Source organism: Phyllobates terribilis, unplaced genomic scaffold, assembly GCF_046119375.1.
Source record: "Phyllobates terribilis strain yellow unplaced genomic scaffold, ASM4611937v1 Scaffold_169__1_contigs__length_4117513, whole genome shotgun sequence".
NCBI lineage: Eukaryota > Metazoa > Chordata > Amphibia > Anura > Dendrobatidae > Phyllobates > Phyllobates terribilis.
Genome location: NW_027362929.1, coordinates 1054323 through 1078117, shown reverse-complemented (window position 1 = coordinate 1078117; position 23795 = coordinate 1054323). Strand labels below are relative to the sequence as shown.

Below are 23795 nucleotides of genomic sequence, written 5' to 3'. Positions count from 1 at the left end.
AGCAGCAGGAGAGGTAATTAATCAGCAACCCTCCTGCTAAGGGTAGACAGCTGCTCGTTCCACCCCCCCCCCCGCCTTAATTGGTTCTCCTCCCTTCCAACGGTGTTGAGGCGGGTGGGAACAGCCGGGGGTTGAGGGTACTGTGCTAAAAGAGGTGGAGTTATGCAGATCTAAAACGCGTGGATTGCAGCAGCAGCAAGCCGAAAAGTGCAGGCATGTGAGGGATCTAGAGGTTGACAGCATGTCTTCTTAACGGGAGTCCAGGTGGCCATCTCCACAAATGGACTTTTCAGAATCCTTGGGTGGCACCGTAGTCGGAAACCAATTTTGGTTATCGCTTCTCGGCCTTTTGGCTAAGATCAAGTGTAGTATCTGTTCTTATCAGTTTAATATCTGATACGTCCCCTATCTGGGGACCATATATTAAATGGATTTTTAGAACAGGGAGATGGAAAAAGAGCTTGCTCTGTCCACTCCACGCATTGACCTGGTATTGCAGTATCTCCAGGACCGGTGCACCCCTTCTTTAATGCAGTTTCTAAAATCAGAAAGAATTGAATTCAATGCTTTTTGTTCATTTTGCTTGTTTGTCGGATTTTGGGATTGACTCTTTCGCTTTGCTTTTCTTCTCCTCATTGGATTTTTCATGTTAAAAGTTGCAGAAGCCAGATGACAAGCTCATTTTGGTTCAACTTCAGCAACTGTGCATTGCATTGCCATGTAATGTAATGTAATGCAATGCTATCTATCTAGCTCTCCCTCTATACTTCCTTTTGGATAAACAGACATATTAGGCAAGCATTTTGGAGCTTTCACCTAAATAACTACAGGTGGTGAGATAAGCTGCACAATATAATTGACCTTTCAGTATATTGTTGCACACACACCATCTATTTAGCAAATGCCCTTGTTATCAACAGCAGCCTTTTAAACTCACCTGAGCTAACAGGTATGTGAGCTGGTTACTCTGCTGCGCTTAAAATTTCTTTTTTGGTTTGCTACAATGCCTTTTCTGAAACGTTGTCTCCCTCTGCTGGAACACTGACTTCTTTCATTTAATGCCTGCAGACTATAAAAGAGAAACCAACCCAAAAAGTTTGGTTGATTAGTCTGTGGCATTCTTTTAAACTGTTGCTTATGGCGGTCTCTGTGAGCTTCTCAGTGACATTCAGCCATCCAGGTATCCCGCCTGCAGTAGACGGAATGTGGCAATGGAACGCTGGCTGCGCGTGTCATAATAGGCTCTGAGCCTTTATATACCTGCGCACAGCAGCAGCCACCTTCAGTCTGCTGCTGGACAGCCAGCAGCAGCAGCAGCAGGAGAGGTAATTAATCAGCAACCCTCCTGCTAAGGGTAGACAGCTGCTCGTTCCACCCCCCCCCCCGCCTTAATTGGTTCTCCTCCCTTCCAACGGTGTTGAGGCGGGTGGGAACAGCCGGGGGTTGAGGGTACTGTGCTAAAAGAGGTGAAGTTATGCAGATCTAAAACGCGTGGATTGCAGCAGCAGCAAGCCGAAAAGTGCAGGCATGTGAGGGATCTAGAGGTTGACAGCATGTCTTCTTAACGGGAGTCCAGGTGGCCATCTCCACAAATGGACTTTTCAGAATCCTTGGGTGGCACCGTAGTCGGAAACCAATTCTGGTTATCGCTTCTCGGCCTTTTGGCTAAGATCAAGTGTAGTATCTGTTCTTATCAGTTTAATATCTGATACGTCCCCTATCTGGGGACCATATATTAAATGGATTTTTAGAACAGGGAGATGGAAAAAGAGCTTGCTCTGTCCACTCCACGCATTGACCTGGTATTTCAGTATCTCCAGGACCGGTGCACCCCTTCTTTAATGCAGTTTCTAAAATCAGAAAGAATTGAATTCAATGCTTTTTGTTCATTTTGCTTGTTTGTCGGATTTTGGGATGGACTCTTTGGCTTTGCTTTTCTTCTCCTCATTGGATTTTTCATGTTAAAAGTTGCAGAAGCCAGATGACAAGCTCATTTTGGTTCAACTTCAGCAACTGTGCATTGCATTGCCATGTAATGTAATGTAATGCAATGCTATCTATCTAGCTCTCCCTCTATACTTCCTTTTGGATAAACAGACATATTAGGCAAGCATTTTGGAGCTTTCACCTAAATAACTACAGGTGGTGAGATAAGCTGCACAATATAATTGACCTTTCAGTATATTGTTGCACACACACCATCTATTTAGCAAATGCCCTTGTTATCAACAGCAGCCTTTTAAACTCACCTGAGCTAACAGGTATGTGAGCTGGTTACTCTGCTGCGCTTAAAATTTCTTTTTTGGTTTGCTACAATGCCTTTTCTGAAACGTTGTCTCCCTCTGCTGGAACACTGACTTCTTTCATTTAATGCCTGCAGACTATAAAAGAGAAACCAACCCAAAAAGTTTGGTTGATTAGTCTGTGGCATTCTTTTAAACTGTTGCTTATGGCGGTCTCTGTGAGCTTCTCAGTGACATTCAGCCATCCAGGTATCCCGCCTGCAGTAGACGGAATGTGGCAATGGAACGCTGGCTGCGCATGTCATAATAGGCTCTGAGCCTTTATATACCTGCGCACAGCAGCAGCCACCTTCAGTCTGCTGCTGGACAGCCAGCAGCAGCAGCAGCAGGAGAGGTAATTAATCAGCAACCCTCCTGCTAAGGGTAGACAGCTGCTCGTTCCACCCCCCCCCCCGCCTTAATTGGTTCTCCTCCCTTCCAACGGTGTTGAGGCGGGTGGGAACAGCCGGGGGTTGAGGGTACTGTGCTAAAAGAGGTGGAGTTATGCAGATCTAAAACGCGTGGATTGCAGCAGCAGCAAGCCGAAAAGTGCAGGCATGTGAGGGATCTAGAGGTTGACAGCATGTCTTCTTAACGGGAGTCCAGGTGGCCATCTCCACAAATGGACTTTTCAGAATCCTTGGGTGGCACCGTAGTCGGAAACCAATTCTGGTTATCGCTTCTCGGCCTTTTGGCTAAGATCAAGTGTAGTATCTGTTCTTATCAGTTTAATATCTGATACGTCCCCTATCTGGGGACCATATATTAAATGGATTTTTAGAACAGGGAGATGGAAAAAGAGCTTGCTCTGTCCACTCCACGCATTGACCTGGTATTGCAGTATCTCCAGGACCGGTGCACCCCTTCTTTAATGCAGTTTCTAAAATCAGAAAGAATTGAATTCAATGCTTTTTGTTCATTTTGCTTGTTTGTCGGATTTTGGGATGGACTCTTTGGCTTTGCTTTTCTTCTCCTCATTGGATTTTTCATGTTAAAAGTTGCAGAAGCCAGATGACAAGCTCATTTTGGTTCAACTTCAGCAACTGTGCATTGCATTGCCATGTAATGTAATGTAATGCAATGCTATCTATCTAGCTCTCCCTCTATACTTCCTTTTGGATAAACAGACATATTAGGCAAGCATTTTGGAGCTTTCACCTAAATAACTACAGGTGGTGAGATAAGCTGCACAATATAATTGACCTTTCAGTATATTGTTGCACACACACCATCTATTTAGCAAATGCCCTTGTTATCAACAGCAGCCTTTTAAACTCACCTGAGCTAACAGGTATGTGAGCTGGTTACTCTGCTGCGCTTAAAATTTCTTTTTTGGTTTGCTACAATGCCTTTTCTGAAACGTTGTCTCCCTCTGCTGGAACACTGACTTCTTTCATTTAATGCCTGCAGACTATAAAAGAGAAACCAACCCAAAAAGTTTGGTTGATTAGTCTGTGGCATTCTTTTAAACTGTTGCTTATGGCGGTCTCTGTGAGCTTCTCAGTGACATTCAGCCATCCAGGTATCCCGCCTGCAGTAGACGGAATGTGGCAATGGAACGCTGGCTGCGCGTGTCATAATAGGCTCTGAGCCTTTATATACCTGCGCACAGCAGCAGCCACCTTCAGTCTGCTGCTGGACAGCCAGCAGCAGCAGCAGGAGAGGTAATTAATCAGCAACCCTCCTGCTAAGGGTAGACAGCTGCTCGTTCCACCCCCCACCCCCGCCTTAATTGGTTCTCCTCCCTTCCAACGGTGTTGAGGCGGGTGGGAACAGCCGGGGGTTGAGGGTACTGTGCTAAAAGAGGTGGAGTTATGCAGATCTAAAACGCGTGGATTGCAGCAGCAGCAAGCCGAAAAGTGCAGGCATGTGAGGGATCTAGAGGTTGACAGCATGTCTTCTTAACGGGAGTCCAGGTGGCCATCTCCACAAATGGACTTTTCAGAATCCTTGGGTGGCACCGTAGTCGGAAACCAATTCTGGTTATCGCTTCTCGGCCTTTTGGCTAAGATCAAGTGTAGTATCTGTTCTTATCAGTTTAATATCTGATACGTCCCCTATCTGGGGACCATATATTAAATGGATTTTTAGAACAGGGAGATGGAAAAAGAGCTTGCTCTGTCCACTCCAGGCATTGACCTGGTATTGCAGTATCTCCAGGACCGGTGCACCCCTTCTTTAATGCAGTTTCTAAAATCAGAAAGAATTGAATTCAATGCTTTTTGTTCATTTTGCTTGTTTGTCGGATTTTGGGATGGACTCTTTGGCTTTGCTTTTCTTCTCCTCATTGGATTTTTCATGTTAAAAGTTGCAGAAGCCAGATGACAAGCTCATTTTGGTTCAACTTCAGCAACTGTGCATTGCATTGCCATGTAATGTAATGTAATGCAATGCTATCTATCTAGCTCTCCCTCTATACTTCCTTTTGGATAAACAGACATATTAGGCAAGCATTTTGGAGCTTTCACCTAAATAACTACAGGTGGTGAGATAAGCTGCACAATATAATTGACCTTTCAGTATATTGTTGCACACACACCATCTATTTAGCAAATGCCCTTGTTATCAACAGCAGCCTTTTAAACTCACCTGAGCTAACAGGTATGTGAGCTGGTTACTCTGCTGCGCTTAAAATTTCTTTTTTGGTTTGCTACAATGCCTTTTCTGAAACGTTGTCTCCCTCTGCTGGAACACTGACTTCTTTCATTTAATGCCTGCAGACTATAAAAGAGAAACCAACCCAAAAAGTTTGGTTGATTAGTCTGTGGCATTCTTTTAAACTGTTACTTATGGCGGTCTCTGTGAGCTTCTCAGTGACATTCAGCCATCCAGGTATCCCGCCTGCAGTAGACGGAATGTGGCAATGGAACGCTGGCTGCGCGTGTCATAATAGGCTCTGAGCCTTTATATACCTGCGCACAGCAGCAGCCACCTTCAGTCTGCTGCTGGACAGCCAGCAGCAGCAGCAGCAGGAGAGGTAATTAATCAGCAACCCTCCTGCTAAGGGTAGACAGCTGCTCGTTCCACCCCCCCCCGCCTTAATTGGTTCTCCTCCCTTCCAACGGTGTTGAGGCGGGTGGGAACAGCCGGGGGTTGAGGGTACTGTGCTAAAAGAGGTGGAGTTATGCAGATCTAAAACGCGTGGATTGCAGCAGCAGCAAGCCGAAAAGTGCAGGCATGTGAGGGATCTAGAGGTTGACAGCATGTCTTCTTAACGGGAGTCCAGTTGGCCATCTCCACAAATGGACTTTTCAGAATCCTTGGGTGGCACCGTAGTCGGAAACCAATTCTGGTTATCGCTTCTCGGCCTTTTGGCTAAGATCAAGTGTAGTATCTGTTCTTATCAGTTTAATATCTGATACGTCCCCTATCTGGGGACCATATATTAAATGGATTTTTAGAACAGGGAGATGGAAAAAGAGCTTGCTCTGTCCACTCCACGCATTGACCTGGTATTGCAGTATCTCCAGGACCGGTGCACCCCTTCTTTAATGCAGTTTCTAAAATCAGAAAGAATTGAATTCAATGCTTTTTGTTCATTTTGCTTGTTTGTCGGATTTTGGGATGGACTCTTTGCCTTTGCTTTTCTTCTCCTCATTGGATTTTTCATGTTAAAAGTTGCAGAAGCCAGATGACAAGCTCATTTTGGTTCAACTTCAGCAACTGTGCATTGCATTGCCATGTAATGTAATGTAATGCAATGCTATCTATCTAGCTCTCCCTCTATACTTCCTTTTGGATAAACAGACATATTAGGCAAGCATTTTGGAGCTTTCACCTAAATAACTACAGGTGGTGAGATAAGCTGCACAATATAATTGACCTTTCAGTATATTGTTGCACACACACCATCTATTTAGCAAATGCCCTTGTTATCAACAGCAGCCTTTTAAACTCACCTGAGCTAACAGGTATGTGAGCTGGTTACTCTGCTGCGCTTAAAATTTCTTTTTTTGGTTTGCTACAATGCCTTTTCTGAAACGTTGTCTCCCTCTGCTGGAACACTGACTTCTTTCATTTAATGCCTGCAGACTATAAAAGAGAAACCAACCCAAAAAGTTTGGTTGATTAGTCTGTGGCATTCTTTTAAACTGTTGCTTATGGCGGTCTCTGTGAGCTTCTCAGTGACATTCAGCCATCCAGGTATCCCGCCTGCAGTAGACGGAATGTGGCAATGGAACGCTGGCTGCGCGTGTCATAATAGGCTCTGAGCCTTTATATACCTGCGCACAGCAGCAGCCACCTTCAGTCTGCTGCTGGACAGCCAGCAGCAGCAGGAGAGGTAATTAATCAGCAACCCTCCTGCTAAGGGTAGACAGCTGCTCGTTCCACCCCCCCCGCCTTAATTGGTTCTCCTCCCTTCCAACGGTGTTGAGGCGGGTGGGAACAGCCGGGGGTTGAGGGTACTGTGCTAAAAGAGGTGGAGTTATGCAGATCTAAAACGCGTGGATTGCAGCAGCAGCAAGCCGAAAAGTGCAGGCATGTGAGGGATCTAGAGGTTGACAGCATGTCTTCTTAACGGGAGTCCAGGTGGCCATCTCCACAAATGGACTTTTCAGAATCCTTGGGTGGCACCGTAGTCGGAAACCAATTCTGGTTATCGCTTCTCGGCCTTTTGGCTAAGATCAAGTGTAGTATCTGTTCTTATCAGTTTAATATCTGATACGTCCCCTATCTGGGGACCATATATTAAATGGATTTTTAGAACAGGGAGATGGAAAAAGAGCTTGCTCTGTCCATTCCACGCATTGACCTGGTATTGCAGTATCTCCAGGACCGGTGCACCCCTTCTTTAATGCAGTTTCTAAAATCAGAAAGAATTGAATTCAATGCTTTTTGTTCATTTTGCTTGTTTGTCGAATTTTGGGATGGACTCTTTGGCTTTGCTTTTCTTCTCCTCATTGGATTTTTCATGTTAAAAGTTGCAGAAGCCAGATGACAAGCTCATTTTGGTTCAACTTCAGTAACTGTGCATTGCATTGCCATGTAATGTAATGTAATGCAATGCTATCTATCTAGCTCTCCCTCTATACTTCCTTTTGGATAAACAGACATATTAGGCAAGCATTTTGGAGCTTTCACCTAAATAACTACAGGTGGTGAGATAAGCTGCACAATATAATTGACCTTTCAGTATATTGTTGCACACACACCATCTATTTAGCAAATGCCCTTGTTATCAACAGCAGCCTTTTAAACTCACCTGAGCTAACAGGTATGTGAGCTGGTTACTCTGCTGCGCTTAAAATTTCTTTTTTGGTTTGCTACAATGCCTTTTCTGAAACGTTGTCTCCCTCTGCTGGAACACTGACTTCTTTCATTTAATGCCTGCAGACTATAAAAGAGAAACCAACCCAAAAAGTTTGGTTGATTAGTCTGTGGCATTCTTTTAAACTGTTGCTTATGGCGGTCTCTGTGAGCTTCTCAGTGACATTCAGCCATCCAGGTATCCCGCCTGCAGTAGACGGAATGTGGCAATGGAACGCTGGCTGCGCGTGTCATAATAGGCTCTGAGCCTTTATATACCTGCGCACAGCAGCAGCCACCTTCAGTCTGCTGCTGGACAGCCAGCAGCAGCAGCAGCAGGAGAGGTAATTAATCAGCAACCCTCCTGCTAAGGGTAGACAGCTGCTCGTTCCACCCCCCCCCCCGCCTTAATTGGTTCTCCTCCCTTCCAACGGTGTTGAGGCGGGTGGGAACAGCCGGGGGTTGAGGGTACTGTGCTAAAAGAGGTGTAGTTATGCAGATCTAAAACGCGTGGATTGCAGCAGCAGCAAGCCGAAAAGTGCAGGCATGTGAGGGATCTAGAGGTTGACAGCATGTCTTCTTAACGGGAGTCCAGGTGGCCATCTCCACAAATGGACTTTTCAGAATCCTTGGGTGGCACCGTAGTCGGAAACCAATTCTGGTTATCGCTTCTCGGCCTTTTGGCTAAGATCAAGTGTAGTATCTGTTCTTTTAAGAACACAAGAGCTACGATCTACACTTGACGAGAGCGATCGAACTCGGAAGGAGAAGAGCTTCGGAGCGCAGCTGACATCGGAGAAGGAAGGCGGATATCGGTGGGAGGAAGAAGCTCTAAAGAATCCAGAAGAAGACGAAGACTCGGAGAAGAATCGGGCTGTCCTGTGGAATCTTTGAGTAAGAAAATCATCGAGACAAAGACCTTTCGGGGAATTTGTCCAGAACACGACGGGAGAAGAATCTGCATAGCTCCACCCATTTCGGGAAGAGCTCCAGATCCAGCTCCAAGAAGTAACTGCAGGAGGAAAGCCATGGCAAGCGCAGCGAGGAAGGCCGAAAAGAAGAGCCTGGAGCAGGGGACAGCCAGGAGGGCCCAGCCAGGAGCCGATTCTGACCCCAAGGACTCTGCCTCCACGACTGGCCAGCAGAAGGGACCCCAGAAGCCCCGCCACGAAGCTCCAGCCCTGGAGCCATGGATGCGGCAGACGGTGGCCCTGAAGCTGAAGGAAGTGGATGGGAGGGTGCCGGACATGTCCTCAGACGTGTTCTGCCAGAAGATGCTGCTGGATCGAGGCTTCTCCAGGTCGGACACCCTCAGCATCCAGACCTTCTTGACGGGGATCTTCTTCGTCACCTTCGCCACTGTGAACACCTGCAGGAGGTTCTGGGAAATGGTAAGCGCAAAAGGATCGGATAATTCTTTCTCTGCCTTTACAGGTAGCTGCCCTATCCAGAGGGACGAAAGGAGGATCACGGTCTCCATGCGCAACCCGCACACCCCAGGCCAAGACATCTGTACCTTCCTGAGACGCTTCTGTTTGGTTGTGAAGGAACCCTCTCACATCCTGAATGGACTCGGCTTCTGGACAGGTAAGTGGTCGGTGACTGTTAGACTTCACAGGGACCTGGCGTACTCAGACGGACTTCGGCACCTGCCCCCGACATTCTCCCTGGGCAACTCCTACGGCCTCATCTATTACCCGGACATGCCGCGGAACTGCAGGAGATGTGGCAAGAACGGCCACGAGATGAAGGACTGCAAGGAGGATGCCTGCAGGATTTGTCGAGTGACGGGACACAGCTCGAAGGACTGCCCGAAGAAGACGTCCTGCAACCTGTGTGGGCTGGCGGCTCATCTGTACAAGGATTGCCCCAAGCGTGAGAGATCCTGGGCATCGGTGGTTGCGACGACCCCAGCTCCGGAGGACAAGGCCCCGACGACCAGGCCTGTGAAGGTCAAGGACGCGACGACCAAGGCCCCAGCGGCCAAGGCCGAGACGACCAAGGCCAAAGCGGTCAAGGAGTCGGTGGCCAAAGCCCCAGCGACGGTCCCAGCAGCTCCGAAGCAGAAGAAAAAGTCAAAGGAGGGTAAGAGTTCTGTCACCCCTCTCTCGATCCCTCCCCCTGCCACCCCCGTCCAATCCCCCCTCACCCCGGCCACCCCTGCTGAGGATTCCACTTCCTCTTCCTCCTTCCCCTACTCCTCAGCAGGTGTCCTTTCCCCTGCCCCGGCAGCCACTCTCCCTCCTCAGACCATGGTAGTGGTGGAATTAACCTTTCCTCCACCTGCCGCTATCTATTCCGAGGAGGATTTTCCCCTTCTTGTCTCCCCAGTTCCAACCCGGGGAAAGAGGAAGGTGGAGGACAGCCCTGCTACTGAATCCTCCAAAAAGAAGATTCTGGATTTCGTAGGCGAAAAGGAGGATACCCTCCCTGAGCCAGAAGAGATGGAGCACATGGTTGAGACCCTGGTGGCCGAGCCAGAAGAGGAGGAACTGGTGGTCGCCGAGATCGAGGCCGCGCTGCTTGACCAGATGGAGGAAGAGGGCCTGCTGGTGATCCCGTCACCAGCAGTCAACACCGACGAGGGACCACCCGACCGGAGTGGTAACTAAGGTGTATTGCCTGCGCTAACTTTTTCTTTTTTCCCTACATGATGGCTAATATTAACTTATTTTCCATTAATGTCAGGAGCATCAAGGACAAGTTCAGACGTCAGACTATTTATGCCTTCCTTACTTCCCAGTTGTGTGATGTTTATATGTTGCAGGAATGTTCCCTTCCCTCCTCTAGGTCCTTCAAACATCTGGCCAGGGAGTGGTCCCACGGTCCATCCTACTGGTCCGGTGGGGGTGACTGCAAGTCTGCAGGGGTCGCAATTCTGATCAGGGGGGGCGCATTCACGCTTGAGTCCGTCCAGGAGCTCATCTGCGGCAGGGCTCTTGTTGTAGATGGCAACTGGGTGGGAGAACCTGTCAGATTCATCAACGTGTATGCGTCCCCACTGAAGAATGAGCGTTTGGAGCTTTTCCAGACCCTGCGGCTTCAGCTTGCCACCACCAGGACCTTAGTGATGGCCGGGGATTTCAACTGCCCCATCGAGGAGGATGGTCGTAGTTCTAGCACATCTGCCAAGTTGGACATCACGTCCAAGCTGCTCATCGAGATGGTAACCGAGGCCTCTCTTCAGGACATGGTGGGCTCCATGGGGAGAGGCTCCACGAACTATTCGTGGAGCCGACCCGATGGCTCACTCCGCTCCAGGATTGACTTTGTGTTCACCTCTCGGGCAGTCAGGCAGAGTAGGCACTCGATGGTCCCCTGCTTCTTCTCCGACCACAGAGCCATTCACTTACAAGGTGTCCTCGGCGACGGTTTTCCGTCCGGCCCCGGCTCCTGGAAGCTGAATTGTGCTCTGCTGGCTCAGGATGAAGTCGTGGAGGAGCTGAGAGCAGCCTACGCAATGTGGCAGTCCTACAAGGGTAGCTTCCAAACAGTCTCTGATTGGTGGGAATATGTTAAACTTGAGTTTCGCTGTTTCTTTCAGGCCAAGGGTCGACAACAGGCGTGTGAGAAGAGGAGGGACTTCAGAGGGCTGCAGCGCGAGCTGCGGTCGCTGCAGGACCTTCTTCACTGTGGCTGGGACGTGAGGGAGGAGCTGGAGGAGACCAAGAAGAGCCTGAAAAGGCACTTTGAGGAGGAGTCCAAGCGAATCGTCTTCCGTTCCAAAGTGGAGAATCTGGAGAAGGGTGAGAAATGTAACTCATTCTTTTTCAGGAAACTTCATGCCGGTCACACGCCACTGAACGAGCTGCGAGACGAGAGCGGAAACATGCGACGTGGGAAGGAGGACGTGATGAGGGTCGTCAGCGACTTCTACAGCGAACTCTACTCCCACAAGACTACCGACCCCGACGCTGCTGATAACTTCCTGTCAGGTATCACTAACCATCTTGATCCTGCAGGCACGGCAGCCTTGGACAAACCTCTGATGGTGGGCGAATTGCTCTCTGCCGCTAAATCCTTTAGGACCGGCAGGACCCCGGGCAGTGATGGTCTTCCAGCGGAGCTCTATGTAGCGCTGGGAGACCTCATCTGTCCGGACCTGTTGGACCTGTACGAGGAGATGGTGGTGGAGGGTAGAATGCCTCCATCTTTGAGGGAAGGAATGGTCACGATCCTGTACAAGCGGAAGGGAGAGAGTTGCGACCTGAGGAATTGGCGTCCCATCACTCTGCTCAACGTGGACTACAAGATCCTGGCCAAGACGATGGCGACACGACTTAAGACGGTCATCGGACGGATCATCCACCCGGACCAGACCTGCGGCATCCCTGGACGTCGCATCGCAGACAGCCTCGCTCTCGTGCGGGACACGGTCGAGTACATCAAGGTCCGCCGCGCACACGCGGCCCTGGTCTCCTTGGATCAGGAGAAGGCCTTCGACCGGGTTTCCCACGAGTTCATGGGCCGAGCTCTGCACCGGTTAGGTTTGGGTAACATGTTTTGTTCGTATGTCCGTTTGATGTATTTTGATATCCACAGCTCGGTGTTGGTGAACGGCTGGAAGACTGACCCCTTCCCTGTCCTCTCTGGGGTCAGACAAGGCTGCCCTCTATCACCTCTTCTTTTTGTTTGTGTTATAGAACTCTTCGCAGAGGCTATCCGGCAGAATGGAGAGATCAGAGGGATCACCGAACCGGGTCCGGGACGACACGAGGTCAAGTGCTCGCTCTACATGGACGACGTCACCGTCTTCTGCGCTGATCGTGGTTCAGTCGACGCCCTCGTCCAGACGTGTGAGAGGTTCGGCCGGGCTTCAGGGGCCAAAGTCAACTGCAGGAAGTCGGAAGCCATGCTCTTCGGGGATTGGCAGCCGGCCTCCTCCGCCCCCTTCCCCTTCAACATTCAACCGGATTTCCTCAAGGTGCTGGGAGTCTGGTTCGGGAAGGAAGGAGCGGCCCTCAAGTCTTGGCAAGAACGCTTGGCCAAGGTGAAGCAACGGATCGGACTCTGGAGCCTCAGACACCTCACTTGTGAGGGTAAGGCACTCGTCCTGCGTAATGAGGTCCTGCCCGTCTTGCAGTACACGGCGCAGGCCTGGCCCCCACACGTCACTGTGTGCAGGGCCATTACCAGGACAGTGTTTCACTTTGTCTGGGGATCCAAGATGGACAGAGTCAGGCGGGCCGTCATGTACAAGGAGCCTCGCAAGGGTGGGAAGGGCGTTCCAGATATCCCCACCCTCCTGCGATCCTCTTTTGTGTGTGATTGTGTCCGCCGGACTTTGCAAGTCAAGAATGGCTCCGCGGGCAGGTCCATGTCTCGCTTCTTCCTGCTTCCTCTTTGGAGGCGACTCGGCTGGGACAAGTGGGACAGCTCCTTCCCCTACAACTGGACGACGCCATGGTTCTACGGAGACGTCGTTCGATTTGTGGGGGAACATCAACTGGAGGGACTCAAGCCCGACTTGTGGAAGCCCAAAACTATCCACAAGCTAATCAGAGCCAAGGATGACGTGGAGAACATCACAGGACTTCACCAGGACACGCTGGAGACTGTGTGGACAAATGTGTCGTCTGACAGGCTGACCAACGGGCACAAGGACTTGTCGTGGATGGCGATTCAGGGCGGACTGCCCGTCCGGTCATTCATGCATGCCCGGAACCTGTGCAAGACCCGGTACTGCCCAAGGTGCCCCTTCGTGGAGGAAACATCTTTGCACACTTTTTGGGACTGCGGATTTGCACAGCGCCTGTTGACTGCCCTTGAGGACGACCTGAGGAACTCTGTCCCCAGGGCGAGCCTATCGCACCATTCTGTGCTTTACGGACTCTTCCCTGGGGTTCATACCGTCGGAGCCATCCAGGAGGCTTGGCGCCTTATGAACTGCTTCAAGGATGCCGTTTGGGTCGCCAGGAACCGGCTCATCTTGAGGAGGGAGAGGATGTCCATCCAGGACTGCCGCAGGCTGATCCACAGCCTGCTCAGAGACTATTCCATCGTGGACGGTCCGGAGGACGAGGATGAGGACTAAACCCCTCCTCCCCCTCTCCCCTTATGTGTCTTGTCTTTTAATAAAGCTTCGGGCCTGTGATTTTCCCCTCCCCATCCCCTTTTTCCCAATCCCCATCCCTTATCACGGTTCGTCGTACTGTATTGATTGACATGCTTTTTCTTTCATATTGAGTGTTTTGTGTAGCATAGGGGTGTGATGTGTCTAGTTAGTGCGTCGTATCCTCATGCTATGTAAATGTGATGTAGAATTCTGTGTGTACTGGGCTGCGGCACTGTACACTGTCTGTTAACTTATTTTTTGTGCTAATAAAAGATATATTCAATCAAAAAAATCTGTTCTTATCAGTTTAATATCTGATACGTCCCCTATCTGGGGACCATATATTAAATGGATTTTTAGAACAGGGAGATGGAAAAAGAGCTTGCTCTGTCCACTCCACGCATTGACCTGGTATTGCAGTATCTCCAGGACCGGTGCACCCCTTCTTTAATGCAGTTTCTAAAATCAGAAAGAATTGAATTCAATGCTTTTTGTTCATTTTGCTTGTTTGTCGGATTTTGGGATGGACTCTTTGGCTTTGCTTTTCTTCTCCTCATTGGATTTTTCATGTTAAAAGTTGCAGAAGCCAGATGACAAGCTCATTTTGGTTCAACTTCAGCAACTGTGCATTGCATTGCCATGTAATGTAATGTAATGCAATGCTATCTATCTAGCTCTCCCTCTATACTTCCTTTTGGATAAACAGACATATTAGGCAAGCATTTTGGAGCTTTCACCTAAATAACTACAGGTGGTGAGATAAGCTGCACAATATAATTGACCTTTCAGTATATTGTTGCACACACACCATCTATTTAGCAAATGCCCTTGTTATCAACAGCAGCCTTTTAAACTCACCTGAGCTAACAGGTATGTGAGCTGGTTACTCTGCTGCGCTTAAAATTTCTTTTTTGGTTTGCTACAATGCCTTTTCTGAAACGTTGTCTCCCTCTGCTGGAACACTGACTTCTTTCATTTAATGCCTGCAGACTATAAAAGAGAAACCAACCCAAAAAGTTTGGTTGATTAGTCTGTGGCATTCTTTTAAACTGTTGCTTATGGCGGTCTCTGTGAGCTTCTCAGTGACATTCAGCCATCCAGGTATCCCGCCTGCAGTAGACGGAATGTGGCAATGGAACGCTGGCTGCGCGTGTCATAATAGGCTCTGAGCCTTTATATACCTGCGCACAGCAGCAGCCACCTTCAGTCTGCTGCTGGACAGCCAGCAGCAGCAGCAGCAGGAGAGGTAATTAATCAGCAACCCTCCTGCTAAGGGTAGACAGCTGCTCGTTCCACCCCCCCCCCGCCTTAATTGGTTCTCCTCCCTTCCAACGGTGTTGAGGCGGGTGGGAACAGCCGGGGGTTGAGGGTACTGTGCTAAAAGAGGTGGAGTTATGCAGATCTAAAACGCGTGGATTGTAGCAGCAGCAAGCCGAAAAGTGCAGGCATGTGAGGGATCTAGAGGTTGACAGCATGTCTTCTTAACGGGAGTCCAGGTGGCCATCTCCACAAATGGACTTTTCAGAATCCTTGGGTGGCACCGTAGTCGGAAACCAATTCTGGTTATCGCTTCTCGGCCTTTTGGCTAAGATTAAGTGTAGTATCGGTTCTTATCAGTTTAATATCTGATACGTCCCCTATCTGGGGACCATATATTAAATGGATTTTTAGAACAGGGAGATGGAAAAAGAGCTTGCTCTGTCCACTCCACGCATTGACCTGGTATTGCAGTATCTCCAGGACCGGTGCACCCCTTCTTTAATGCAGTTTCTAAAATCAGAAAGAATTGAATTCAATGCTTTTTGTTCATTTTGCTTGTTTGTCGGATTTTGGGATGGACTCTTTGCATGTAATGTAATGTAATGCAATGCTATCTATCTAGCTCTCCCTCTATACTTCCTTTTGGATAAACAGACATATTAGGCAAGCATTTTGGAGCTTTCACCTAAATAACTACAGGTGGTGAGATAAGCTGCACAATATAATTGACCTTTCAGTATATTGTTGCACACACACCATCTATTTAGCAAATGCCCTTGTTATCAACAGCAGCCTTTTAAACTCACCTGAGCTAACAGGTATGTGAGCTGGTTACTCTGCTGCGCTTAAAATTTCTTTTTTGGTTTGCTACAATGCCTTTTCTGAAACGTTGTCTCCCTCTGCTGGAACACTGACTTCTTTCATTTAATGCCTGCAGACTATAAAAGAGAAACCAACCCAAAAAGTTTGGTTGATTAGTCTGTGGCATTCTTTTAAACTGTTGCTTATGGCGGTCTCTGTGAGCTTCTCAGTGACATTCAGCCATCCAGGTATCCCGCCTGCAGTAGACGTAATGTGGCAATGGAACGCTGGCTGCGCGTGTCATAATAGGCTCTGAGCCTTTATATACCTGCGCACAGCAGCAGCCACCTTCAGTCTGCTGCTGGACAGCCAGCAGCAGCAGCAGCAGGAGAGGTAATTAATCAGCAACCCTCCTGCTAAGGGTAGACAGCTGCTCGTTCCACCCCCCCCCCCCGCCTTAATTGGTTCTCCTCCCTTCCAACGGTGTTGAGGCGGGCGGGAACAGCCGGGGGTTGAGGGTACTGTGCTAAAAGAGGTGGAGTTATGCAGATCTAAAACGCGTGGATTGCAGCAGCAGCAAGCCGAAAAGTGCAGGCATGTGAGGGATCTAGAGGTTGACAGCATGTCTTCTTAACGGGAGTCCAGGTGGCCATCTCCACAAATGGACTTTTCAGAATCCTTGGGTGGCACCGTAGTCGGAAACCAATTCTGGTTATCGCTTCTCGGCCTTTTGGCTAAGATCAAGTGTAGTATCTGTTCTTATCAGTTTAATATCTGATACGTCCCCTATCTGGGGACCATATATTAAATGGATTTTTAGAACAGGGAGATGGAAAAAGAGCTTGCTCTGTCCACTCCACGCATTGACCTGGTATTGCAGTATCTCCAGGACCGGTGCACCCCTTCTTTAATGCAGTTTCTAAAATCAGAAAGAATTGAATTCAATGCTTTTTGTTCATTTTGCTTGTTTGTCGGATTTTGGGATGGACTCTTTGGCTTTGCTTTTCTTCTCCTCATTGGATTTTTCATGTTAAAAGTTGCAGAAGCCAGATGACAAGCTCATTTTGGTTCAACTTCAGCAACTGTGCATTGCATTGCCATGTAATGTAATGTAATGCAATGCTATCTATCTAGCTCTCCCTCTATACTTCCTTTTGGATAAACAGACATATTAGGCAAGCATTTTGGAGCTTTCACCTAAATAACTACAGGTGGTGAGATAAGCTGCACAATATAATTGACCTTTCAGTATATTGTTGCACACACACCATCTATTTAGCAAATGCCCTTGTTATCAACAGCAGCCTTTTAAACTCACCTGAGCTAACAGGTATGTGAGCTGGTTACTCTGCTGCGCTTAAAATTTCTTTTTTGGTTTGCTACAATGCCTTTTCTGAAACGTTGTCTCCCTCTGCTGGAACACTGACTTCTTTCATTTAATGCCTGCAGACTATAAAAGAGAAACCAACCCAAAAAGTTTGGTTGATTAGTCTGTGGCATTCTTTTAAACTGTTGCTTATGGCGGTCTCTGTGAGCTTCTCAGTGACATTCAGCCATCCAGGTATCCCGCCTGCAGTAGACGGAATGTGGCAATGGAACGCTGGCTGCGCGTGTCATAATAGGCTCTGAGCCTTTATATACCTGCGCACAGCAGCAGCCACCTTCAGTCTGCTGCTGGACAGCCAGCAGCAGCAGCAGCAGGAGAGGTAATTAATCAGCAACCCTCCTGCTAAGGGTAGACAGCTGCTCGTTCCACCCCCCCCCCCCGCCTTAATTGGTTCTCCTCCCTTCCAACGGTGTTGAGGCGGGTGGGAACAGCCGGGGGTTGAGGGTACTGTGCTAAAAGAGGTGGAGTTATGCAGATCTAAAACGTGTGGATTGCAGCAGCAGCAAGCCGAAAAGTGCAGGCATGTGAGGGATCTAGAGGTTGACAGCATGTCTTCTTAACGGGAGTCCAGGTGGCCATCTCCACAAATGGACTTTTCAGAATCCTTGGGTGGCACCGTAGTCGGAAACCAATTCTGGTTATCGCTTCTCGGCTTTTTGGCTAAGATCAAGTGTAGTATCTGTTCTTATCAGTTTAATATCTGATACGTCCCCTATCTGGGGACCATATATTAAATGGATTTTTAGAACAGGGAGATGGAAAAAGAGCTTGCTCTGTCCACTCCACGCATTGACCGGGTATTGCAGTATCACCAGGACCGGTGCACCCCTTCTTTAATGCAGTTTCTAAAATCAGAAAGAATTGAATTCAATGCTTTTTGTTCATTTTGCTTGTTTGTGGGATTTTGGGATGGACTCTTTGGCTTTGCTTTTCTTCTCCTCATTGGATTTTTCATGTTAAAAGCTGCAGAAGCCAGATGACAAGCTCATTTTGGTTCAACTTCAGCAACTGTGCATTGCATTGCCATGTAATGTAATGTAATGCAATGCTATCTATCTAGCTCTCCCTCTATACTTCCTTTTGGATAAACAGACATATTAGGCAAGCATTTTGGAGCTTTCACCTAAATAACTACAGGTGGTGAGATAAGCTGCACAATATAATTGACCTTTCAGTATATTGTTGCACACACACCATCTATTTAGCAAATGCCCTTGTTATCAACAGCAGCCTTTTAAACTCACCTGAGCTAACAGGTATGTGAGCTGGTTACTCTGCTGCGCTTAAAATTTCTTTTTTGGTTTGCTACAATGCCTTTTCTGAAACGTTGTCTCCCTCTGCTGGAACACTGACTTCTTTCATTTAATGCCTGCAGACTATAAAAGAGAAACCAACCCAAAAAGTTTGGTTGATTAGTCTGTGGCATTCTTTTAAACTGTTGCTTATGGCGGTCTCTGTGAGCTTCTCAGTGACATTCAGCCATCCAGGTATCCCGCCTGCAGTAGACGGAATGTGGCAATGGAACGCTGGCTGCGCGTGTCATAATAGGCTCTGAGCCTTTATATACCTGCGCACAGCAGCAGCCACCTTCAGTCTGCTGCTGGACAGCCAGCAGCAGCAGCAGCAGCAGGAGAGGTAATTAATCAGCAACCCTCCTGCTAAGGGTAGACAGCTGCTCGTTCCACCCCCCCCCGCCTTAATTGGTTCTCCTCCCTTCCAACGGTGTTGAGGCGGGTGGGAACAGCCGGGGGTTGAGGGTACTGTGCTAAAAGAGGTGGAGTTATGCAGATCTAAAACGCGCGGATTGCAGCAGCAGCAAGCCGAAAAGTGCAGGCATGTGAGGGATCTAGAGGTTGACAGCATGTCTTCTTAACGGGAGTCCAGGTGGCCATCTCCACAAATGGACTTTTCAGAATCCTTGGGTGGCACCGTAGTCGGAAACCAATTCTGGTTATCGCTTCTCGGCCTTTTGGCTAAGATCAAGTGTAGTATCTGTTCTTATCAGTTTAATATCTGATACGTCCCCTATCTGGGGACCATATATTAAATGGATTTTTAGAACAGGGAGATGGAAAAAGAGCTTGCTCTGTCCACTCCACGCATTGACCTGGTATTGCAGTATCTCCAGGACCGCTGCACCCCTTCTTTAATGCAGTTTCTAAAATCAGAAAGAATTGAACTCAATGCTTTTTGTTCATTTTGCTTGTTTGTCGGATTTTGGGATGGACTCTTTGGCTTTGCTTTTCTTCTCCTCATTGGATTTTTCATGTTAAAAGTTGCAGAAGCCAGATGACAAGCTCATTTTGGTTCAACTTCAGCAACTGTGCATTGCATTGCCATGTAATGTAATGTAATGCAATGCTATCTATCTAGCTCTCCCTCTATACTTCCTTTTGGATAAACAGACATATTAGGCAAGCATTTTGGAGCTTTCACCTAAATAACTACAGGTGGTGAGATAAGCTGCACAATATAATTGACCTTTCAGTATATTGTTGCACACACACCATCTATTTAGCAAATGCCCTTGTTATCAACAGCAGCCTTTTAAACTCACCTGAGCTAACAGGTATGTGAGCTGGTTACTCTGCTGCGCTTAAAATTTCTTTTTTGGTTTGCTACAATGCCTTTTCTGAAACGTTGTCTCCCTCTGCTGGAACACTGACTTCTTTCATTTAATGCCTGCAGACTATAAAAGAGAAACCAACCCAAAAAGTTTGGTTGATTAGTCTGTGGCATTCTTTTAAACTGTTGCTTATGGCGGTCTCTGTGAGCTTCTCAGTGACATTCAGCCATCCAGGTATCCCGCCTGCAGTAGACGGAATGTGGCAATGGAACGCTGGCTGCGCGTGTCATAATAGGCTCTGAGCCTTTATATACCTGCGCACAGCAGCAGCCACCTTCAGTCTGCTGCTGGACAGCCAGCAGCAGCAGCAGGAGAGGTAATTAATCAGCAACCCTCCTGCTAAGGGTAGACAGCTGCTCGTTCCACCCCCCCCCGCGCCTTAATTGGTTCTCCTCCCTTCCAACGGTGTTGAGGCGGGTGGGAACAGCCGGGGGTTGAGGGTACTGTGCTAAAAGAGGTGGAGTTATGCAGATCTAAAACGCGTGGATTGCAGCAGCAGCAAGCCGAAAAGTGCAGGCATGTGAGGGATCTAGAGGTTGACAGCATGTCTTCTTAACGGGAGTCCAGGTGGCCATCTCCACAAATGGACTTTTCAGAATCCTTGGGTGGCACCGTAGTCGGAAACCAATTCTGGTTATCGCTTCTCGGCCTTTTGGCTAAGATCAAGTGTAGTATCTGTTCTTATCAGTTTAATATCTGATACGTCCCCTATCTGGGGACCATATATTAAATGGATTTTTAGAACAGGGAGATGGAAAAAGAGCTTGCTCTGTCCACTCCACGCATTGACCTGGTATTGCAGTATCTCCAGGACCGGTGCACCCCTTCTTTAATGCAGTTTCTAAAATCAGAAAGAATTGAATTCAATGCTTTTTGTTCATTTTGCTTGTTTGTCGGATTTTGGGATGGACTCTTTGGCTTTGCTTTTCTTCTCCTCATTGGATTTTTCATGTTAAAAGTTGCAGAAGCCAGATGACAAGCTCATTTTGGTTCAACTTCAGCAACTGTGCATTGCATTGCCATGTAATGTAATGTAATGCAATGCTATCTATCTAGCTCTCCCTCTATACTTCCTTTTGGATAAACAGACATATTAGGCAAGCATTTTGGAGCTTTCACCTAAATAACTACAGGTGGTGAGATAAGCTGCACAATATAATTGACCTTTCAGTATATTGTTGCACACACACCATCTATTTAGCAAATGCCCTTGTTATCAACAGCAGCCTTTTAAACTCACCTGAGCTAACAGGTATGTGAGCTGGTTACTCTGCTGCGCTTAAAATTTCTTTTTTGGTTTGCTACAATGCCTTTTCTGAAACGTTGTCTCCCTCTGCTGGAACACTGACTTCTTTCATTTAATGCCTGCAGACTATAAAAGAGAAACCAACCCAAAAAGTTTGGTTGATTAGTCTGTGGCATTCTTTTAAACTGTTGCTTATGGCGGTCTCTGTGAGCTTCTCAGTGACATTCAGCCATCCAGGTATCCCGCCTGCAGTAGACGGAATGTGGCAATGGAACGCTGGCTGCGCGTGTCATAATAGGCTCTGAGCCTTTATATACCTGCGCACAGCAGCAGCCACCTTCAGTCTGCTGCTGGACAGCCAGCAGCAGCAGCAGGAGAGGTAATTAATCAGCAACCCTCCTGCTAAGGGTAGACAGCTGCTCGTTCCACCCCCCCCCGCGCCTTAATTGGTTCTCCTCCCTTCCAACGGTGTTGAGGCGGGTGGGAACAGCCGGGGGTTGAGGGTACTGTGCTAAAAGAGGTGGAGTTATGCAGATCTAAAACGCGTGGATTGCAGCAGCAGCAAGCCGAAAAGTGCAGGCATGTGAGGGATCTAGAGGTTGACAGCATGTCTTCTTAACGGGAGTCCAGGTGGCCATCTCCACAAATGGACTTTTCAGAATCCTTGGGTGGCACCGTAGTCGGAAACCAATTCTGGTTATCGCTTCTCGGCCTTTTGGCTAAGATCAAGTGTAGTATCTGTTCTTATCAGTTTAATATCTGATACGTCCCCTATCTGGGGACCATATATTAAATGGATTTTTAGAACAGGGAGATGGAAAAAGAGCTTGCTCTGTCCACTCCACGCATTGACCTGGTATTGCAGTATCTCCAGGACCGGTGCACCCCTTCTTTAATGCAGTTTCTAAAATCAGAAAGAATTGAATTCAATGCTTTTTGTTCATTTTGCTTGTTTGTCGGATTTTGGGATGGACTCTTTGGCTTTGCTTTTCTTCTCCTCATTGGATTTTTCATGTTAAAAGTTGCAGAAGCCAGATGACAAGCTCATTTTGGTTCAACTTCAGCAACTGTGCATTGCATTGCCATGTAATGTAATGTAATGCAATGCTATCTATCTAGCTCTCCCTCTATACTTCCTTTTGGATAAACAGACATATTAGGCAAGCATTTTGGAGCTTTCACCTAAATAACTACAGGTGGTGAGATAAGCTGCACAATATAATTGACCTTTCAGTATATTGTTGCACACACACCATCTATTTAGCAAATGCCCTTGTTATCAACAGCAGCCTTTTAAACTCACCTGAGCTAACAGGTATGTGAGCTGGTTACTCTGCTGCGCTTAAAATTTCTTTTTTGGTTTGCTACAATGCCTTTTCTGAAACGTTGTCTCCCTCTGCTGGAACACTGACTTCTTTCATTTAATGCCTGCAGACTATAAAAGAGAAACCAACCCAAAAAGTTTGGTTGATTAGTCTGTGGCATTCTTTTAAACTGTTGCTTATGGCGGTCTCTGTGAGCTTCTCAGTGACATTCAGCCATCCAGGTATCCCGCCTGCAGTAGACGGAATGTGGCAATGGAACGCTGGCTGCGCGTGTCATAATAGGCTCTGAGCCTTTATATACCTGCGCACAGCAGCAGCCACCTTCAGTCTGCTGCTGGACAGCCAGCAGCAGCAGCAGCAGGAGAGGTAATTAATCAGCAACCCTCCTGCTAAGGGTAGACAGCTGCTCGTTCCACCCCCCCCCCCGCCTTAATTGGTTCTCCTCCCTTCCAACGGTGTTGAGGCGGGTGGGAACAGCCGGGGGTTGAGGGTACTGTGCTAAAAGAGGTGGAGTTATGCAGATCTAAAACGCGTGGATTGCAGCAGCAGCAAGCCGAAAAGTGCAGGCATGTGAGGGATCTAGAGGTTGACAGCATGTCTTCTTAACGGGAGTCCAGGTGGCCATCTCCACAAATGGACTTTTCAGAATCCTTGGGTGGCACCGTAGTCGGAAACCAATTCTGGTTATCGCTTCTCGGCCTTTTGGCTAAGATCAAGTGTAGTATCTGTTCTTATCAGTTTAATATCTGATACGTCCCCTATCTGGGGACCATATATTAAATGGATTTTTAGAACAGGGAGATGGAAAAAGAGCTTGCTCTGTCCACTCCACGCATTGACCTGGTATTGCAGTATCTCCAGGACCGGTGCACCCCTTCTTTAATGCAGTTTCTAAAATCAGAAAGAATTGAATTCAATGCTTTTTGTTCATTTTGCTTGTTTGTCGGATTTTGGGATGGACTCTTTGGCTTTGCTTTTCTTCTCCTCATTGGATTTTTCATGTTAAAAGTTGCAGAAGCCAGATGACAAGCTCATTTTGGTTCAACTTCAGCAACTGTGCATTGCATTGCCATGTAATGTAATGTAATGCAATGCTATCTATCTAGCTCTCCCTCTATACTTCCTTTTGGATAAACAGACATATTAGGCAAGCATTTTGGAGCTTTCACCTAAATAACTACAGGTGGTGAGATAAGCTGCACAATATAATTGACCTTTCAGTATATTGTTGCACACACACCATCTATTTAGCAAATGCCCTTGTTATCAACAGCAGCCTTTTAAACTCACCTGAGCTAACAGGTATGTGAGCTGGTTACTCTGCTGCGCTTAAAATTTCTTTTTTGGTTTGCTACAATGCCTTTTCTGAAACGTTGTCTCCCTCTGCTGGAACACTGACTTCTTTCATTTAATGCCTGCAGACTATAAAAGAGAAACCAACCCAAAAAGTTTGGTTGATTAGTCTGTGGCATTCTTTTAAACTGTTGCTTATGGCGGTCTCTGTGAGCTTCTCAGTGACATTCAGCCATCCAGGTATCCCGCCTGCAGTAGACGGAATGTGGCAAT

The 23795-nt window shown here is 47.7% G+C and overlaps 14 non-coding genes and 1 pseudogene across 14 annotated transcripts; all 15 read left to right on the top strand.

The window, feature by feature from the left end:
- Positions 1 to 333: 333 nt before the first annotated feature.
- LOC141208314 (U2 spliceosomal RNA) lies at positions 334 to 524 on the top strand. Its single transcript, XR_012278547.1, has one exon. It is a non-coding gene; the product is annotated as a U2 spliceosomal RNA (small nuclear RNA).
- A 1121-nt stretch (positions 525 to 1645) lies between these two features.
- On the top strand, positions 1646 to 1836 carry LOC141209972 (U2 spliceosomal RNA). Its single transcript, XR_012280156.1, has one exon. It is a non-coding gene; the product is annotated as a U2 spliceosomal RNA (small nuclear RNA).
- A 1121-nt stretch (positions 1837 to 2957) lies between these two features.
- On the top strand, positions 2958 to 3148 carry LOC141208313 (U2 spliceosomal RNA). The gene has a single exon (XR_012278546.1). It is a non-coding gene; the product is annotated as a U2 spliceosomal RNA (small nuclear RNA).
- A 1119-nt stretch (positions 3149 to 4267) lies between these two features.
- On the top strand, positions 4268 to 4458 carry LOC141209969 (U2 spliceosomal RNA). Its single transcript, XR_012280153.1, has one exon. It is a non-coding gene; the product is annotated as a U2 spliceosomal RNA (small nuclear RNA).
- Positions 4459 to 5577: 1119 nt separating this feature from the next.
- On the top strand, positions 5578 to 5768 carry LOC141208312 (U2 spliceosomal RNA). Its single transcript, XR_012278545.1, has one exon. It is a non-coding gene; the product is annotated as a U2 spliceosomal RNA (small nuclear RNA).
- Positions 5769 to 6881: 1113 nt separating this feature from the next.
- Positions 6882 to 7072, top strand: LOC141209985 (U2 spliceosomal RNA). Its single transcript, XR_012280168.1, has one exon. It is a non-coding gene; the product is annotated as a U2 spliceosomal RNA (small nuclear RNA).
- A 1121-nt stretch (positions 7073 to 8193) lies between these two features.
- On the top strand, positions 8194 to 8271 carry LOC141210734 (U2 spliceosomal RNA; annotated as a pseudogene).
- Positions 8272 to 13835: 5564 nt separating this feature from the next.
- Positions 13836 to 14029, top strand: LOC141210558 (U2 spliceosomal RNA). The gene has a single exon (XR_012280716.1). It is a non-coding gene; the product is annotated as a U2 spliceosomal RNA (small nuclear RNA).
- Positions 14030 to 15149: 1120 nt separating this feature from the next.
- On the top strand, positions 15150 to 15340 carry LOC141210453 (U2 spliceosomal RNA). The gene has a single exon (XR_012280621.1). It is a non-coding gene; the product is annotated as a U2 spliceosomal RNA (small nuclear RNA).
- A 1019-nt stretch (positions 15341 to 16359) lies between these two features.
- On the top strand, positions 16360 to 16550 carry LOC141208311 (U2 spliceosomal RNA). Its single transcript, XR_012278544.1, has one exon. It is a non-coding gene; the product is annotated as a U2 spliceosomal RNA (small nuclear RNA).
- A 1122-nt stretch (positions 16551 to 17672) lies between these two features.
- Positions 17673 to 17863, top strand: LOC141210369 (U2 spliceosomal RNA). The gene has a single exon (XR_012280541.1). It is a non-coding gene; the product is annotated as a U2 spliceosomal RNA (small nuclear RNA).
- Positions 17864 to 18985: 1122 nt separating this feature from the next.
- On the top strand, positions 18986 to 19176 carry LOC141210310 (U2 spliceosomal RNA). The gene has a single exon (XR_012280482.1). It is a non-coding gene; the product is annotated as a U2 spliceosomal RNA (small nuclear RNA).
- A 1118-nt stretch (positions 19177 to 20294) lies between these two features.
- Positions 20295 to 20485, top strand: LOC141208310 (U2 spliceosomal RNA). Its single transcript, XR_012278543.1, has one exon. It is a non-coding gene; the product is annotated as a U2 spliceosomal RNA (small nuclear RNA).
- Positions 20486 to 21603: 1118 nt separating this feature from the next.
- LOC141208309 (U2 spliceosomal RNA) lies at positions 21604 to 21794 on the top strand. Its single transcript, XR_012278542.1, has one exon. It is a non-coding gene; the product is annotated as a U2 spliceosomal RNA (small nuclear RNA).
- Positions 21795 to 22915: 1121 nt separating this feature from the next.
- Positions 22916 to 23106, top strand: LOC141208308 (U2 spliceosomal RNA). Its single transcript, XR_012278541.1, has one exon. It is a non-coding gene; the product is annotated as a U2 spliceosomal RNA (small nuclear RNA).
- Positions 23107 to 23795: the final 689 nt, after the last annotated feature.